Source organism: Streptopelia decaocto (genome assembly GCF_964273445.1).
Source record: "Streptopelia decaocto genome assembly, chromosome: 2".
In the NCBI taxonomy this organism is placed as follows: Eukaryota; Metazoa; Chordata; class Aves; order Columbiformes; family Columbidae; genus Streptopelia; species Streptopelia decaocto.
Window position 1 is genome coordinate 126,034,186 of NC_138655.1, and position 18,465 is coordinate 126,052,650.

At 38.5% G+C, this 18,465-nt stretch overlaps 1 protein-coding gene across 5 annotated transcripts in view; it reads right to left on the reverse strand.

Moving 5' to 3' along the window:
* Positions 1 to 18,465, reverse strand: part of PLCL2 (phospholipase C like 2) — a 103,468-nt gene that overhangs the window by 47,573 nt on the left and 37,430 nt on the right. The gene's annotated exons all lie outside the window — the stretch shown is intronic.

Consider the following 18,465-nt stretch of genomic DNA (forward strand, 5'->3'; position numbering starts at 1 on the left):
TGAAATAAACTTTTTGTGTTAGGTATCCTATTTAGAAGCATTCTTCTCATATTCCAGCAGTGCTCAAAAAAATTACTTTCCCAGCTTTATACAAACAGAATGTTGATTTTCCCTCTAGTAGTTTTCGATTTGAACTATGTTCCCGTGCAAATCAGCATTGCTTATATGGCAGATAGGAGAGGCAAAGAAAACTTTGAATGATTGCTATGCTGAACAGATGTTCAAGTAAAAACCATCCATTACAAAATGCATTTCCAGTTCAGGGCATATGTGCTGTATGTTTAATTTCATTACATTAAAAATGCAGAACTCTGCTTTTGTAATTTAATTTATAAGCATCTGAAAAGCCTTTCATTGAAAACAATTATTAGTAAAGTAAGAAGACTTAATATTTGCTGTTCTGTGTTTGAGTAAATTAATCAACCACATAATTCTTGCACCTTTAATGACAGCAGAACTTGCTTTACACAAGTTCTCAAGAGACCAGTAGAAGTGAATAATCCTATGGATGACTGTTTTATTTCCAACTCCAGATCAAACATCTGCAATGGATACCGCACAGGGCTGACTCTTGGAATCTAATTACATGTAGTTTGGGCATGAGGACTGCTTTCAAACAAAAGCAAATTTCCTTTTTTTTTTTAAAAAAAAAAAAAAAAAAAAAAAAAAGAAAGAAGATTTTTGTTCTATTTTAAGCCCAGCTTCTTGTCTTGATACCTGTCTATCTATTTTCTAACCTGACAAAGTAGCAAGGGACATCCCCACAGACATGAGGAATGACATCCCTGCCCAGTACTTTGGGCCTTAGAATAAAGCATGCTGAAACTCCTTAATGCTCCAGATTGCTCAGTCACAGATCTAGGAGAGGAAGGTATTTCTTGAACTCTTCAGTGAGAGCCAGCTGACAGATAATCTCCTGACACCAGCACCCTCCAGGCCTGGGAAGTATTCCCTTGCCTGACCATGCTCAGTATTTACCAAACAGAGGGAAGGTCTGTGCCTTTCCCTATGATGAGCATTGTGTCTGACTAAATAGCAAGGGAGACAAATATCTGCTGTTTCTTGATGCTATCTGATGTAAACAGGTCCACCTTAAGGCAACACCATTCCCAACTCTAGTTACTGAACTGGAGTTTACACATGTGAATCAGAGGAATAATTCAATCTACCACCTGTAAGGCTATTTTGCTTGCCTGCCAGATGAATTTGAAACCCGTTTCACAATATTCTGCATTTCTGCAGGCTAAGGCAATCTCACCAGTTGGCTTATTCATATAAAGCCTTTTGGCGGTACACATCACTGTCTGAATGTGATGACCATGCAGACAAATTTTAAAATACTCTTGTGAGTTTCTCAAAGCTCTGAACTCCAGAACACCCTTCATTAGTTTTTGCTTCTCCAGAGATCAATGACCCCAAACTACCAGATTGCCTGTGCAAGTCTCCATCCTGACAGACGTGGCAGTCACAATCAATCTGCACAAATGGAAGAACTTAGAGGATATTTTCCCAAATTATCCACCTGTCTGAAAAGAAACAGAAAAGAAACTCTCACTCATAAGCTGAGACCAGAGGGACACCTCTGAAGCTTGACTGGTGGTAAACGCATCCTCATTCCCACTTTTTTCTTTCCCTGTTTCTTTTCCCCTTTCCTTTTTCTTACTCTCTCTCTTGCTATCGTGTGCCGCTTTATGGACAAAATAATAAAGTAACACTGTTTGATTGAATTATAACCCCTTGGTGTTTTGGTTGCCTTGATTTTGCGCTCTGAGATCAAGGTAAACGAACCATCACAAGTCCACCACCGAGTGGACCGTGACAGTGGGTTTGAATGTCTCCAGAGAAGGAGACTCCACAAGCTCTCTGGGCAGCCTGTTCCAGTGCTCTGGCACCCTCAAAGTAAAGCAGTTTGCTCTCATATTCAGATGGAACCTCCTATGCTTCCATTTGTGCCCATTGCTCCTCATCCTATCATTGGGCACCAATGCAGTCCACACAGCAGGGACCTGAACACTGAGTTTAGCCCTCTTGGGAGACACTCACCTCCCCAAGTGACAGATCCTGCTGCTCCTTGTTTATGCTCTAACTGTACAAAACTTCCATTCATGCTTATGTACCAGAGGTTCATCGGAAGCTTAGAAGGCAGCTCCATCCTAATCTTCTGAGCACGTGGCCAGCACACGAGGAGCTGCGCATTTGAAGATTCCCCAGGATGACAGACCAGAGCCCAATGAGCAATGAGGGATGTTTGTGAATCTGAGGGTCAGTGTTGTGGCAATGCTCTAAATGATTACTAATGAGTAGGTGAGAACACAGGCCATGCCTAAGTTTGGTTAATTTTATTTTGTTTTTTTTAAATCACACTACTGTAAAAGCTGTTTTAGAAGTAATTTAAGGTACATCTGTAGCCAACAGTTGCAATACAATTCACGACTTTATGATGAGGACAGTTTAATGATCTTCATGATGAACACAGAGTGAACTACTCTTCTGACGCTATAGAACTCATTGACAACTTGGTTTTATAGTGCATGTGACACTTAAGTAGCCAATTTGAGTATGAAAAACTGCCTGTCATCTTCAAATGCAATTCAGCAGTAATTGCAAAATCACCTAGCTTAACAACACAACGTATGACATAAGCCTATTTCAGAAAGTGGTTAAAAAAAAAAGCTTTGTTTATTTAAGATTCTTAAGCATTTTTGTTCAGAACCCAGCAAAACAAAACCCCATGAATTTTATAGATTTTCTTTACATTTAAAAAAGCATTCAGGTATGTCTATGTATAGTTACATGTATTCAAATGAAAAAGCCACAGATATTTAAGACAGTATTTTAAAAAATTCAATTTCTAAATGCATTTTAATAAAAATATTATATTGGTAATTTGTTCTTTTCCAAGGTTACACCTGTAGTTTTAGAGATATAAATGCAGCCATAGATCAGCAAATGAGTTACAAATACAATGTCAGCATCATATTAACCTTCTCTTTAGAAATATTTTCATTGCAAAAATACTTAGAGTTTTCTTTAACAATATCTTTAACTGACAGGGCAACAATAAACAGGACCGCTTGCTTTTGCAAACACACTAAAAAAACCCAAAATTAATTGTTATGTGCAGGTTGCCTATCTACAGCTGCCAGCTCATTCCAGTGTGACATGCAGCATTCTAAAAGAAGCTAAGCATGTTTTTGTGTGAAAGAGTCCGTAGAAAAAAAAGGAAGGAAAATAACAGGTAACTAAAATCAGCAACATTTCATCTTTGTTACACAAAATTTAGCCTTTATTTCAAAACTTACATGCAGTTAAAGGCAGAGTGAGACTCTTCTTTGGAAGAAGGTGGGAGAAGGGGGAGGGAAAGAAGAGAGAAGGTGGAGCAGGAAAGGCATTTCAGCATGAGGAGCCACGTCCTCAAAGGCAGGGGGCTACATCCTTGGGGTACCCTCTCTCAGCCTAATTCTCTCAGCCTAATTCTCCTGGAATCAGCAACTTGGCAGAAGAATCTGCTGACAGCCACCACTCAGCCTCTCTCCTCTAGTCAAGTATCTATCTTCTTCCTAGTCAGTACCTCTTAAGTTGCTATTACTAGGAGATTCTGACTAACACAGTGACCCAAATTCACTAGAAAGCACGTACTTTATATAATGCTTTAACACAGCTGTCCAAAGCTCGCAGAGCATGTGGAAATCAAAACAAGAAAAAAGTCTCAAAGTAATTAGCAGTTCAGCTGACAGAATTCCAAACACTTCAGAAACAGCACATTAAATCACATCGTGTACAATAGTTTCTGAATGGAACTGCAGCCACTGTTTAATGGTACACAGCACTGAACAGTTTTATTTAAGACAAAGTAAAGAGTCCTCAGCTGAAATAATAGGCATTTAAGAGGAGACAAAACATCAGCTATTTGGAAAACACGAGGCCTCCCACACCTCGTGAATCACTATGTTTGAGCTCAGCATTTGAATATTTTTCCAGACTGGTATTCACAGCATATCTGCTGTTTGCAGAAATCTTTTAAGAGAAACGTACTGCTTCAATGTGTGGTAGGCTGACCCCAGCCAGACCCAGATTCTCAATGTTATAAATAACAGTGAGAAGGAAAGAAAAATATGAAGATTAGCTGCAAGGGTAACTTTTTTATTATTTTTTTTTTTAAACTAACGGAATTCTGTTATTAAAGAAATATGGATACGGGGGAAGTTTTAGCTCCAACATTCAAACAAAAATTATCTATATTATTTCAGATCAGCTAATTGCATGGTTCATTACATTGGGTTTGCGTGACAAGGTTTTGGTAGCCAGGGGTGGCTCTGTGAGAAGCTAGAAGAAGCTTCCCCATGTCTGGTAGAGCCAATGCCAGCGGCTCCAAGACGGACCCACCACTGGCCAAGGCCGAGCCCATCAGTGACAGTGGTAGCGCCTCTGGGGTAACACATTAAGAAAGGGAAAAACAAACTGGGCACCAGCAGCCAGAGAGAAGAGTGACAGTATGTGACAGGAACAACCTTGCAGACACCAAGGTCAGTGAAGAAGGAGGGAAGGTGATGACCATGGTGAGGCTGGCTGTCCCCCTGCAGCCCATGGAGGTCCACAGAGAGGCAGAGATCCATGGGCAGCCCGGGGAGGACCCCAGGCTGGAGCAGGTGGATGCACCAGGAGGCTGTGACCCCATGGGAAGCCCACACTGGAGCAGGCTCCTGGCAGGACCTGTGTACCTGTAGTGGACCCACACTGGAGCAGTGTGCTCCTGACAGGACCTGTGTACCTGTAGTGGACTCACACTGGAGCAGTCTGCTCCTGACAGACTGCGTCCTGTGGAAAGGAATCACGCTGGAGCAGTTCATGAAGAACTGCAGCCCCTGGGAAGGACTCATGTTGGAGCATTTCATGGAGAACTGTTTCCCCACACCGGAGCAGGATTACAGTGTGAGGAGTCCTCCTCATGAGGAGGAAGGAGCTGCAGAGACAGTGTCTGATGAACTGCCCACAACCCCTTTTCCCCGTCCTGCTGTGCCACTGGCAGGGAGAAGGTAGAGAAAATCAGGATTGAGGTTAAACCTGGGAAGAAGGGAGAGGTGTGGGGAAGGTGTTTTAAGATTTGGGTTTATTTCTTATTATCCTACTCTGAATTGATTGGTAGTAAATAATTAATTTCCCCAAGTCAAGTCTGTTTTGCCCATTATGGTAACTGGTGAGTGAACTCCTTGTCCTTATCTCAACACAAGAGCTTTTCATTGTATTTTCTCTCCCCTGTCCAGCTGAGGAGGGGGAATGACAGAATGGCTTTGGTGGGTACCTGGCATCCAGCCAGGGTCAAACCATGACATTCATGATACAGTTAAATCAATTTCCTCTTCAAACTCCCTTAAAACATCTTCTGTCCTGTGTATTCCTCCTCCTGTCCCAGCTGTACCTCTCTGCCCTCTCCCCGCCCCAGCTCCTCCAGCCCATATTAGCACCCGTCTGACACACAGTAAGTGAACTCCCTTCACCACCTCAGGAAACAAAAAATCCCTTTTTGCTGAATTAAGTTTTCTGCAATTTTAGTGAGCTGAAACCATTTGTAATGTGACCAGGCGAGTAGCATAGCTGGTTGAAAATAACCACTAGAAACAGAGAGAAGACTAAAAATAGGACGGAAGAATATAATAATTCACTTTCTCAAGAAATTAATTCATTTTAAATCCATGAAGTAAAAACTGTTCTGTTGAAATAAGATCCTATGTGAACCAAATGTCATTGGGAAAAACAAAATCTCTCATCTTGGTCCACCTCACAGAATGTACATCAACAATTTCATAAGCATATTCAACATAAAGGCAAGAACTACCATAAACACCATGAAATAACAGAATTTAGGTTCTCGGGGCTCATTTGGCTCATTTTGTTCTGCCTCACTTCAAGAAAACAAGACACCAGAAAATGTACGAGGATATTATATTATTTGAGAGAGATCACTACTACACTACGTACTAGAAAGAGCAGAGAGAAATGGTAGACTGTATTGTTCTTGCTGCTTTTAGAGCAGACAATTTAACTCAGTTAAAGACTGCGACTGCGATGAGCAAGGAAATAACAGGATATGGCTTTGCAAATAAAGCCTAGACTAAGGCTTTCTTCGCAAAACTTCTTCTGGAAGTGCTTATTTAGTAATTTGATCAGTTTACCAAAAGTAAAGAAACTTTTCTGTTAATATGTTTTTTATGTTGCTGTCTAAACTATCCTTCAGTTCTTTAAAGTTCAAATGGTCTCGCAGTATGTCGCAAGGGAGTTTCCCATGACCCTCTGCTACGAGACAGAGGCTTGTCCCTCCAAGATGCCCATGATATCCACACGCGTGCTGTTGCTTGCTCCCCATCGCTCAGTTCTTCAAGCTGCCACAAGCTGAGCAAGGTAAGAGAATATCCCAACTCCAGCACTAAAACTCGCTAAAGCAGCATGAACACAGTTCATGTCTCGAAGCGCTAACTGTATTATATTCCTGACTGTTAGCATTTGCAAGTCTTGTTGGTTAAGTTCTACATTAAAAACAAAAAAGAAACCACAGCTTGCTTAGAAAATGTTCTTCAGTTAGATGACAGAACGGCGATTAGACAGAGCACTCCAGGTTTTCCACATTTTCAACAGGTGTTTTGAAGTTTTAATTCTGAGCCTCAGTTTCAATCATAACAGAGGCTAGATAACAAAATACTTTAGCCATCTCTTCTTAGGGCCATGTATCTAATGGCAAAACATACGCCATATCTCTTGAGGATCAATTAATCAGCTTTTAAAAAACAAAATATTAAATCGAAGTGATATTTCAATACATTAAATGAGCACACACAAATCCACATCTTTCAAACATGTATAAACAATCTGATATTGCTTACTCTGCTGAAAATAAAGGAGTTGTAACTGTTTATACTGTTTGATTTTGACCTAAATTAAAAAAAAATATATATAGTAACCAAGTCATGGCCATTCTGCAGTTTCATGCTGCCAAGTATGTTTGCCTTAGAGCAGCAACTATTATAACTCAGAAATGCAGTTATGTTTATAAAGCAACACACATAATGAGAGAACTTGATAATACTATATCTAAATATTAAAATACAATACTAAAAATGACATTCAAACACCACTGAGGTGTTCTTTCATATGTCAGTATATCTGAATATTTCTGATGGTAAAATAAAGGAGCATTTGGTTTCATGAGTTAATCTGCAACACAAATGAGCAAGGGAAAGACAAGAAGAAAAGTCTAGCTCAAAAGAAAATAAATAAGAAGTATCTAAGGAAACTGCCCAGACTGCTGTGAGCACAGAGAGAGCCAAAGCCTGAGTTACGCTTGGCATGAATGTCCAAGTTTTTGATTTTATTGAGTCAGTTACAGTTCAGGCTTCTGGGTTTTATTTCCAATGGAAGCAAAAGAGGTATCCACATTTCAAAAACTCAGTAAAAGCAAAACTTGTATATTTCGGATCCAAACAAGCAGGATTTTAACCAAATTCATATAAACTACAATAATTATTTATGAAAAACAGTAGCTACTATGTACTGTTCAGTCTTAAACTGAGAAAACTGCATTGACAGAGTTGTTAAAAGTTACTTAATGGAGTGAAAAAGCTAATAACACTAGATAAGCATGTAGAAACTGTGTCAGACTCCTAATTTCTCATGCACTAAGAAATTATATCTGAAGTATGGCAAATAGATTTCAACTGCTATGGAGAAACTCATGTTTATTACAAGCATTTATTTTTTCAGTCATCAACGATCAGAAAAAGGAATCATAGTTATATATGCTTTCAGCTTGAAGGATAACTGCAGATGACAAAGCTGACACTGCCAAAGAAGATACTGAATTATTCCAACAGGCAAGTTGGCTTAACAGATTTCAGTAGCACTCAGGAGTGAAGAAGTCTCTGAGCCTTTCCTGTGACCCTTAAAACCAGCAAGACACTCTTTCTGCATACATGCCCACCCATTTAACTCTGAGCATTTCCATTTTCAGTTCTTCAATAATGTCTTAAATGCGCAAACATTATATAGATAAGGTACACTTTCATGAACATTTTAATCAAGACCTATTGATAAGATTTAATGTGCAGAATAGTATAGCAATCATTCCGAAGATGAATCTCGGATTTTTTCAAATATTCATAGCTGCAAGTCAGTTCCACTGGTGGAAAGCACAGCATTTTTCCATTTCCCATTTCAGGCATAAACAACAATTTGACTGAATTGGCAAAATAAGTAACTTCTGTAACACAGCTGTCAGGCTTCACAGTCTAAAGCAAAAAGACACCATGTGGGTGACTTACAAAGATAACACAATAACCGCGTTTAAAACGTTTGTAATTTGAGATGCAGTACAGGCTCTGCAGAAAGCTGCTTCCCCTCTCCCTGTGCAGCTCCTCTCCAGCACCAGAGAGGAAAGAGAAGCCACCAGCAGGACCAGCAAGAGATGAGTGTGAGCACTGGCTTAAGCCTCCCCACCCTTTCCCACTTCTGTTGGTAAAGTCTTCCAAGCAGCTTTTCCAAAGATTCCCACAGACATAATCACTGGGTCTGTTTTGGTTACTTGCTTGGTTGTTTTTTACCAGCTTTCCCACCTAATGGGCCCACTCTCCTATCTGATTCACAACCCACAAGGCAATTTCTGTGCAGATCTGTGCAAGCACAATGTGTTGATCCTCAGCTAAAGACTGCTGCTTCTGCTTTATTTCCCAATAAGCGAAGTAGAATTAAATAAGCCTTTGAAAAATCTGACAATGTGCCAAAAAAGCAAGCCTCATTGAAGGTGTTTTGAAGCATGAAGACGGAGGTGGCGGTCCTCTGTTCACAAAATAGGGAAACTGCTAAAATGTGCCGGCCTCTCAACTGTTACCTTTGAGAATCAGTTCACGAACCTAACTCTACATATGTACGCGGTATATTTTCACACTTTTGTATAATTTAAAATGGCAGAATCACATAAGACAAATACGGAATTATTCTGAGGTATCATGCTGAAGGACATTTTCAATGCCAAGAGGGCAGTTATTTTCAGTCAGAGTTGGAGTGCCCAAGCCCTTCTGCAATTGACTGTGTTAAGTGTCACTTTATGAATATCAACATTCCGATGTTCTGCATGTCACACATAGCTAAGGGAGACAAGAGGATAAACCACCTGACAAAAACAAGCTTGTAGAGCATGTATCTTGGGGTGCCATCATAGGCACATACTCCATAATGCAACTGAAGTTATATACATTTAAATACTAAATAAATAAATAAATGTATGGAAAAGGACACCTGACTCCATGAGGCAAGACACATATTTTTCAATGCTGCAAATGCAGCCCACAAATGAAAACAATTGTGTTTGTTATGACTAATTTAGTCAGAAAGCATAAAAGTACATTGTCTCTCTTCTACTATGATAATTAGTCTACATTATATTCCCTTAACTGTCAAACAACTCTTGCTCACAAAAAATTAGCAGCACATTGACCATGGACATGTTCAGACAATCTAAAGGACTGACTTTTTCCACACATCCCATCCAACCACTCAGCACAAGGTTATTACTAAATCGCACAATTTGACTTTCAGCAATGTGGCAAAATGAAATTTTGCCTGTACTGCCAGTTCATATAGTTTATCCAAACTTCAATTCAAATGTCATCTGCCCTCTTGCAAAGTTCTGTGTCTTTTTGTGTCCTTTCCTGATGGCAAGTGTTTACCAGGAATGACACATAAGTAAAATTACCACCTAAAGGGTATTTTATCCAAGTAAACATTCAGGCTTAAAATGAATAAAATATGTATTTTTCTTTTTATTATTCTAAAGACTACCATTACCTCTGCCTTGCATCTTTCTATTCATCAACCGATTTGCTTCATTCTAGTGACGGATGGTGTCTTCAGATCTGCTTCTTGACTAATAGTAATTGGACTAGCAAATTTCCTAAGATAACTCTAAAGAAAGAGGTGGAACTTCACAAGATCAATTGTTCTGCTTTTGTGGTTTGAGTTACTTTTTGTCAAGTAGGAAAGCGACTATTACCAATATTAACTCTTCAATGCCATGAAGAGGTCATGTAGCTAATTCAGTATTAATTACAAAAGTTGGAACTTTTTAAAACTTAACTACTTGCTAAACAAATATGCTATTGCAAATTCTTCTTTGAGTGGCTACTTGAACCTCATTACTTAGATGGCAACGATAATTAAGCACTGATAATTAACTGTTTATTCATAAGGAGGACAATTCTTATGAATTAGGCAAAAAACATTCATTGGGCTAGCATTGCTCAGCGATCACACAAGCAGAGAAGACGTGAACCCAAGTACCTTTGCTAACCACATACTGCTGCTTCTGATACGTTTTCTATGTTGATTTTCAGATGCATGTAATTTACAGTTGTCAAACAATTATAGGAAATTCTAATTCTGAATGCTACATCAATGCCCTTCTTCCCCCTTAACTCTCTTCTTTAATCATTCATAACAGTTACAAGCACTTAGAAAAGAACAGTGAACTATAAATATTTAATAAAAGATGCCTGTAACAGAAAGACATGAGAGAGAGTACAAAAATGAAACAGTATAAAGCATTTGTTTATCCTAAGACAACAAACAATAAGCAAGGCATCCACTCTTTAGAATTTAAATTCATATAAATGTTCATAGCTTTGACAAACCAAACCTAGTAAGTCATCTGTATGCTTTACCAAACAATTACAATTAAACAAATAAAAATTAGCAGGTACGGTAGTTTTCTGCAGACTTTTACTATTTCAAAGGGGTCTATTTTGATTGTTTGCTACAAGGTTCTTTTGTGAGGAATGCTGAATAAACATCACTACAGGACATTACACTTTTGAGCAGTTAAAGTCAAGATAAAACAATTTCTGAATTTCTGAAATTTCTGAAATCTCATCTACAACAGCAGCATCATAGCAAGCAGTTTATGATCTTAACTCAAATTCTCAATACAGATTAGAATCCTAGCACTTGGGGTGGTAAGAAGGTATGCAAGGATTTCAAATATCTTAAAATAAAGTTTACAACCCTTCTAGATGTGGAGGGCTACAGATCCAGTATGCACTCAAACTTCAGGATAATATGGCACGTAAAAATAATCCAACTTTTAGTTTTCAGAGCTCACTGTATTTAATACTTGGTATGGGCAATAATGAAGATATGGTAATACCATAGTTGTGTTCTGTAGATGAAAAGATAATTACTAGGAAAACAGGGCTCTTTTTATTAAGTCATTAAGCCATACTAAGGAAACACCATTTTTTCATTAAAATATTAATGTACCATATCTCAACACACTGTATACAGTTTTCTGAATATCTTACACATCAGAAATACTCAAAAAGTCACATTTTAGTGCACAAAAATTAACTCAAACGACATCTAAAACCTGAAACCAATCATAGAAGGAAAACATTTTTCTCATATGTTTATTTTGAATGGAATTACTGTCTGCTCACTCTGAAACCCAGGGTCTCCACTGATTCTGCTCTCAGCAAAGAGTGACATCCCTGTCCTTCAAAATCATGCCAGTGTCCCACCACAAAGGCACATCTGCCTGAACCAACAGGAAAAAAGGAATGTGCTTAGGGTGGTCAAGAAAAGGCTGAAGAATAGTTTAGATAATACTTAGAAACTATATTCATATTCCTTATCTCAACTTGATAACCACTCACAATGCAACTTCAGAGTGATTAAATGACTTCATGATGAGAAGTTTTGTTCTTGTTCAATGTAGCAAAGAGACAGAAATTACAACAATTCCATTAGAGTCATGCCTCTCACTCTCCCAGCTTATTACATTCAACTGTTTTTTTCTATTTTGTTACAATTACTGATTTAATAAAACTTTCCAAACACATTTTAATATTTCAAGAGTTCATATTTCATTATTTCACAATTACTTAAACATTCACCTTCAACACGGAAACGTAGAAACATTTACGGAAAAAAATGTTTTCTTTTCCTAATATTGTTAATCAGAACTGAAAGTAAATCACAGTAACTACTTTTATACATAAAGTGTATGCAGATAGTATAATCAATATGTGGTGGAGAGTATATTTAGATTATATTGGAAAGTTTGTCTCTACAGTGAACAGTAACATAAAGAAAATCCCAGCTGTAAATGACACTAGTGCACCAGAAAAGTACTAGAATAGACACAGTTATATCTGCAAATGCGCCTTTCGGTAACCTAGCTTACTGCTCTCCCTAGTTAAACTACACCAGCAAAATAAGTCTGCTGTTGCAGTCTGGGTAGTCCCTAAATATAGAGCTGCCTCTCATGTCATCTATACCAATAAATCTAGTCAGAAGCAGACAAGCCTTCAGTATTAATACTTATATTTGAACCCTGAGAATAAAGGCAAGCATTCAAGTGCTATAATAAAAAACTGAAGGAACTACATTTTGTATATTAAACACCTCTCAAAATAGTTTAACTAATACACAGACTAAAATAGTAAATCTTCTAACTTCTTACAAAGCCAAAGTTATTATTAGATAAAAAGCAATGAAAAGCATTGGCATCAAAATTGAAAACTATTGCTTTATTTTTTTTTGCTTTAAAAATAGGTTGTATGTAAAACATTTCAAAAGCACATCTTTAACCAACTACCCAGATTTCCACACATTTTTGTAAATTCAGGCTGCAATATGACTTGCCCTGTTAAGTCTGAAATGACAGAGGAGCCAAAGGGAAGCGTAAAAACTGAGAGGAAGCAGATGCGCCATTAGTGTAACGCTGCTTCAAAAGATTTAGATTTCTGTACTAGTCAGAATAGGAAGAATACATGTAAGGGAAAATAATCTGCTTAATTAATTTGATGCAATGGTTAACTGAAAAGTTAACAAAATTATTAAATTATTTGAACACTGCATCTTCCATATTTGTACATTTGAATATAGAATTCATTATCTACTAACCACTTCAAATTCTGAACTAGTTACATTATAATTGAAAATGCTATAAATCAACCAATCCTCTGAGGTACAAAGTTAACTGAACACAACAAAAGCATTCTGGCAATATTAATAGAACTGTCTATTCATATCTGTAGTAACTTCTTGCTGGCCAATTTTTCTATATCATTGGATTTTAAATGCCAGTGTAACTTAGAAGGAAAGAACAAACAGTTAGTGGCATAACCATTTCACTGATGTTTGGTAACATTAAATATATGTTGAATCCTTATTTCAGTAACTTGCTCTATGCTGCAATTCTATTTCAATCATTTACCAAAGCATAAATTAGCTATTCGAACTTGTGGTAATAGGAAACAAAATAAATTTAAAATACCAAAGTTCACAAATTTCACAGATTCGGAAAATCTACAACAATTTGGTCACAGCCTATTGCACCAGATTACTTACTTAAGCATTTTTTAAATAGTTGCAGTTGTACACATTACATGGTAAAAGACTCATTTGGGGCTCAGTAATTTATTATAAATACCCTTCATTTAAATGCCCTTCATTTCCTGCAGGTTCCCTGCAATACAAGTATTTGCACACTTCTCACAACGGCATATAGTTACAATAAAAAAAAGTTCTTGAAAATAAGCTACATATTTATGAGAATGAAATGATGGCACAGTAAGCCTCATGATGATAAAAGTGATTGAGATAGAAGCAGGCTGTTTCCAGGGCTACCAATGAACCATATTTTATGTTTTAGATGGTTTCCTAGGAAAATAATCCTAGGGATCACATAATCTTCCTAACTTTAGAATTTTTTTTCTTAAATTTCAACTACATCTGACAAAAGAGGAGATCTAAAGACAATTAGGCTCCACAAGTTTTCCAAAACCAGGAAGCCAGGAAGAAAAAAAGAATCAATAAAATTCAGAATATAAAAAAAAAAAAAAGATCAAGAGTTCACATTTCCTTGGATCACCAAGTCAACCAAGAAAACACAGCCCTACTGGACATCATGTTCCATTACCCTCGTGGCAGACACGACTGAGTCCATAGCAGAGAAATGATCCTGCCACTTCCCACATTGCCCTCTCTTCCACGGGTGAGCAAAATTTTAGCCCAAAGAACAATTTTTCCCCTTCATTTTTTTTTCATTCTGACTTCCCATAAATGAAAAGGAAATACAGCGCTCAGACCTAAACATCTGAACTACTTTCCTGTACTGCCGCTTGCTCAGACTTCCTCAGCAGACATAACGCCATTGACAAGAACTGCTGAGGGCTTGCTAAGAAAAACAAAATCTCATTGTAGAACACTACTAATGAAACCCTGCTCCAAGAAGGGCAGGTGTCGAGGTGCCTCTTCAAAGACAATGTTCTCTGCTACTACAGACACTAAGACTCCTCATCTCCTCTAAGTAAGAAACCACCGAGAAGCCTGTCTCATGGGAGCATGACCTGCTGCCTTCCTACAGCAGATACTGGCAATTTTGAGACAGAACAGTAAAGGTTTCAGAACAGACCTTAAACTGTGTGAGAATCCCTACTGTGGTAAATAGGTGTTTGTTTCAATGTAGGGAATTCATGTATTGCCTGATGTGCTTAAAACCAGCTCTCTTTTTTAACAAAACAGCTGTAAATTGCATCTAAAACAAACCACCCATCTCACTGGCCTTAGCAGGTACTGACAAGTGGCAGATACACACACAAGAGTCATGAAACTTCCTTTTATGAAGACAGTCTTAGTATTAGTATTAGTATTAGTATTAGTATTAGTATTAGTATTAGTATTAGTACATCTAAATTAAACCATGAGATTTCAGAAACAAGTTCTCTGTCTTAACGCAGTACGGATTATCCCAATTTCCATTTATTTTCTTAAGGGAGATCACAGCTTCGTAAAGTTAGAACTGTTCTTCTGTAGACATTGCTACTAAAGAGGCAAAGGTCTTGCTCTAAAATAATACCAAGAGCCTCAGGCACATAAGTTTTTTTCTGGATTTGCCCTGGCCTGGCTGGAGCTTTGCTTTAGTTTGTCTTGCTGTAACAGCAATGATCTAACAACCAGGTGATTATTACCTGCTTTGTTTTAGATTTTGGCCAATTGCACAATGTAACACTGTATATTTTCTGTTGTTAACAGACAGTAATAAGGAGTAGACATAAAGTAGAACAAACTCTGTGACCCTAGAATAAAAACAAAGTATAGAACAGAGAGCTGGAAAGACAGCAGGGGCCTTGAAAGTACACACACAGGATGATACTGGACATCTAAAGGGTTTAACAGTCGTTACTGTTAGCCAAAGGAATGCAACCTTGGAAAGTGGGTAAGAACACTTTTAAAGTAAAAAAGAACAAATATGCACATAGGTAGAAAACTTGACACAATGAGGTATGAGCAAGATGTTGAGCATGTTGAAAGCACATTAAAATTACCCCAAGGAGATCCCAGGGTGAAAATGAAAAAAGAAAGACAAAACAAAACAAAACACCAACATCGTATTCTCCCTGAAAAAGGAGAGCTTGCTGACAGGACAACTCAAGGCTGACAACGAAAATTTGCCTTGACACTTGGCCTCATCCCAAATGAAACCATTGACTGTAGCAGCTATGCATAGGGGCAGTGAAAGTCAGACCATAACATCAGAAAAAGGGGTATATACCAGAAACTGTGCCTATAAGGACTTTAACTGTACATAATTTGAACCGTGTTACTATCATAACTGGACTAATAAGAATTCTTTCATTAGACTGCTAAGATTGTTTGTAGGGTCCAGAAAAGCTTTGTGTTTTGACTCACACCAAACTTCAACTTCTGTATCACTAAAGTGCCATCCTGACACAGATGCCCAGAACTTTTTAGGTGAGAAGGGATCTCTTGAGATCATCTAATCCAACCCCTCCACTCAAAGTGGGTCACATAGAGAGAGAGACCATGTCCACTTAGATGCTGAGTATCTCCAAAGACGTAGATTCCACAACCTTTCTACACAACCTCGTCTGTTGTTTGACCACCCTCACAGTAAAAACATGTCTTCTTGTGTTTAAATGGAATTTCCTGGTTTTTTAATATGTGCCTGTTGCCTCTTGGCCTGTCAGTGAGCTCTGCTGAGAAGAGTCTGGCTCCCTATTCTTCATTCCCTCCCACCAAGTATTAATACCTTGTTAAGACTCCCCTGAGCCTTCTCTGCTCCAGGCTGAACAGTCCCATCTCTTTGAGCCTCTCCTCATACAAGATGGTCCAGTCCCTTAACCCTCTTTGTAGCTCTGTACTGGGCTTGCTCCAGTAAGTCTGTATCTTTCTTGTACTGGAGAAACCCAAACTGGACCAACTACTCCAGATGTGGCCTCACCAGTGCTAAGTAAAGGAGAATTATTACCTCTCTTGACCTGCTGGAAACACCATTGCTAACACACCCCAGGATACCACTGGCCTTTTTTGCCACAAAGGTGCATTGCTGGCTCATGGTCAGCTTCTCATCCACCAGGATCCCAAGGTCCTTTTCAGCAAAGTACGAACATTTTCATGTTTCATTGACAGAGGCCTTAAAGGATAAAAATAGCTAAAGGACTGTAGAGAGGAAAAATAACAGTTGAGTTAACAGAGTAGAGATACACATAGTATTGATTATTTATATCACAAGTGAGAACTATATCTATTCACTTGCTTGTTTTACACACGATCCATTTTAGGAGCTTTGCTCCTGAACGTCATGTGTCCAGTGAAATAAAATCAATGAAAATCAGTTATGCAGAGAGTTCATATTGGCTGCAACCTATGATAATTTCAGTATAATTTAGTGGCTACTTGCATTCTCAACAAACAAAGTAGCAATGCTCTTCATGCCTTCTTTAACCATTGTTAGGAACTCCTTTGCTTATTATTCAATAGCCTGTTCCACTAGCTACTATCAGCCTCAAAGATGAAGAAACTGAATATATCAAACTCAGACTTAAAAAAACATCTACAGTTTCAAGGACAGCTTATACAGTGTGGGTGATGGAAGGTCACCTGCCTTCCATTACATTAATTGTTGTAGGGAAAATTGCTTCTCTCTCTAGCATATCAACTACTGCCGAGCTTTGAGGAAAGAATGTTGAGAAAGAAACTGGCTATGGCTGTATTAGTTGACTCATAAAACATGTCAGAAATATACTTATCTCCACAGCATTTACAGAGGGACAATCACTTCTCTAGTCCTGCTGGCCACACTATTCCTGATACAAGTCAGGATGCTGTTGGCCTTCTTGGCCACCAGGGCACACTACTGGCGCATATCCAGGCAGCTGTTGACCAACACCCCAGATCCTTCTCCATCAGGCAGCTTTCCAGCCACTCTTCCCAGAGCCTGTACTGCTGCCTGGGGTTGTTGTGACCCAAGTGTAGGACCTGGCACTTGGCCTTGTTAAACCTCATACAACTGGCCTCAGCCCAACAATCCAGCCAGTCCAGATCCCTCTCTGTATGGCCTTGCTACCCTCCAGCAGATCAACGCTCCCACCAAATTTGGTGTTGTCTGCAAACTTACTAGGGGTGCACTCAATCCCCTCATCCAGGTCATTGATAAAGAGATTAAACAGAACTGGCCCCAGTACTGAGCCCTGGCGAACACCACTCATGACCAGGCACCAATTGGATTTAACTCCATTGACCATAACTCTTTGGGCCTGGCCAATGATCAGTTGATTCTCACATCGTTCTGTGTTCTTTAAATTGGGGAGAAAAAAATACTGTTTCAGCACATAGCCTACCTACTGGTTAATGAGAAAGCAGCAGCAGAAGCAGTGCTAAAAATCCTTCAAAACAATACTACAAATATCAGAGTTTACTGTTTAGCTTGTTAACAGTGATTATAAACAATCTGAAAACCCTCAAGATAATATCTCCTATGCTCCTCAAGATTTATGACTTGCAGGCCATGGTTTTCTGTTTCTGGATCATTTCTACGTGATACATGAAAGGTAACTCCAAGCAAGAGTGCTGTTAGACTCTTTCCCTCTTAAAATACTACAAGATAACTCTGGGGGTCTATAAACTAGACAACACTAAAATGCACTAAAGAAAAAACCCACTAAGTTAGAAAAAGATTACGCAATGTCGTTATTACATGCCCCTAAACTTTCTGGAGCAGCTATTGAGTTTTGGAGCTCAACTTTCAGCTGCTTCCAGCAAACTTTTTGCAGTGATTTATTTTCCTGACCGCTAGCAAAAACCAGTTGCTCCTTTAAGGAGGTGCTGGAAGTCAGGCACCCAAAATGAACAGTGCAACATCATAATAATTTCCTATGTTAATGCATCTTCAATCTCAGGGAAATCTTATAGGACTGCAATCCTCTAATTAATAGTTGTTGAAGCAATATTATAACACCAACATTATATTTCAAGATGCAGGAAGAGCATCCAAAATTTTCTACTCCATTTAGCTGTTCACTGCACTTCATCATGAATGTATCGCAGCTACAGAATTACAAATCTAGTTTTGTTCCCACATGCCAGATTGAAAAAATGTTATGCAGAGAAATGAGATAC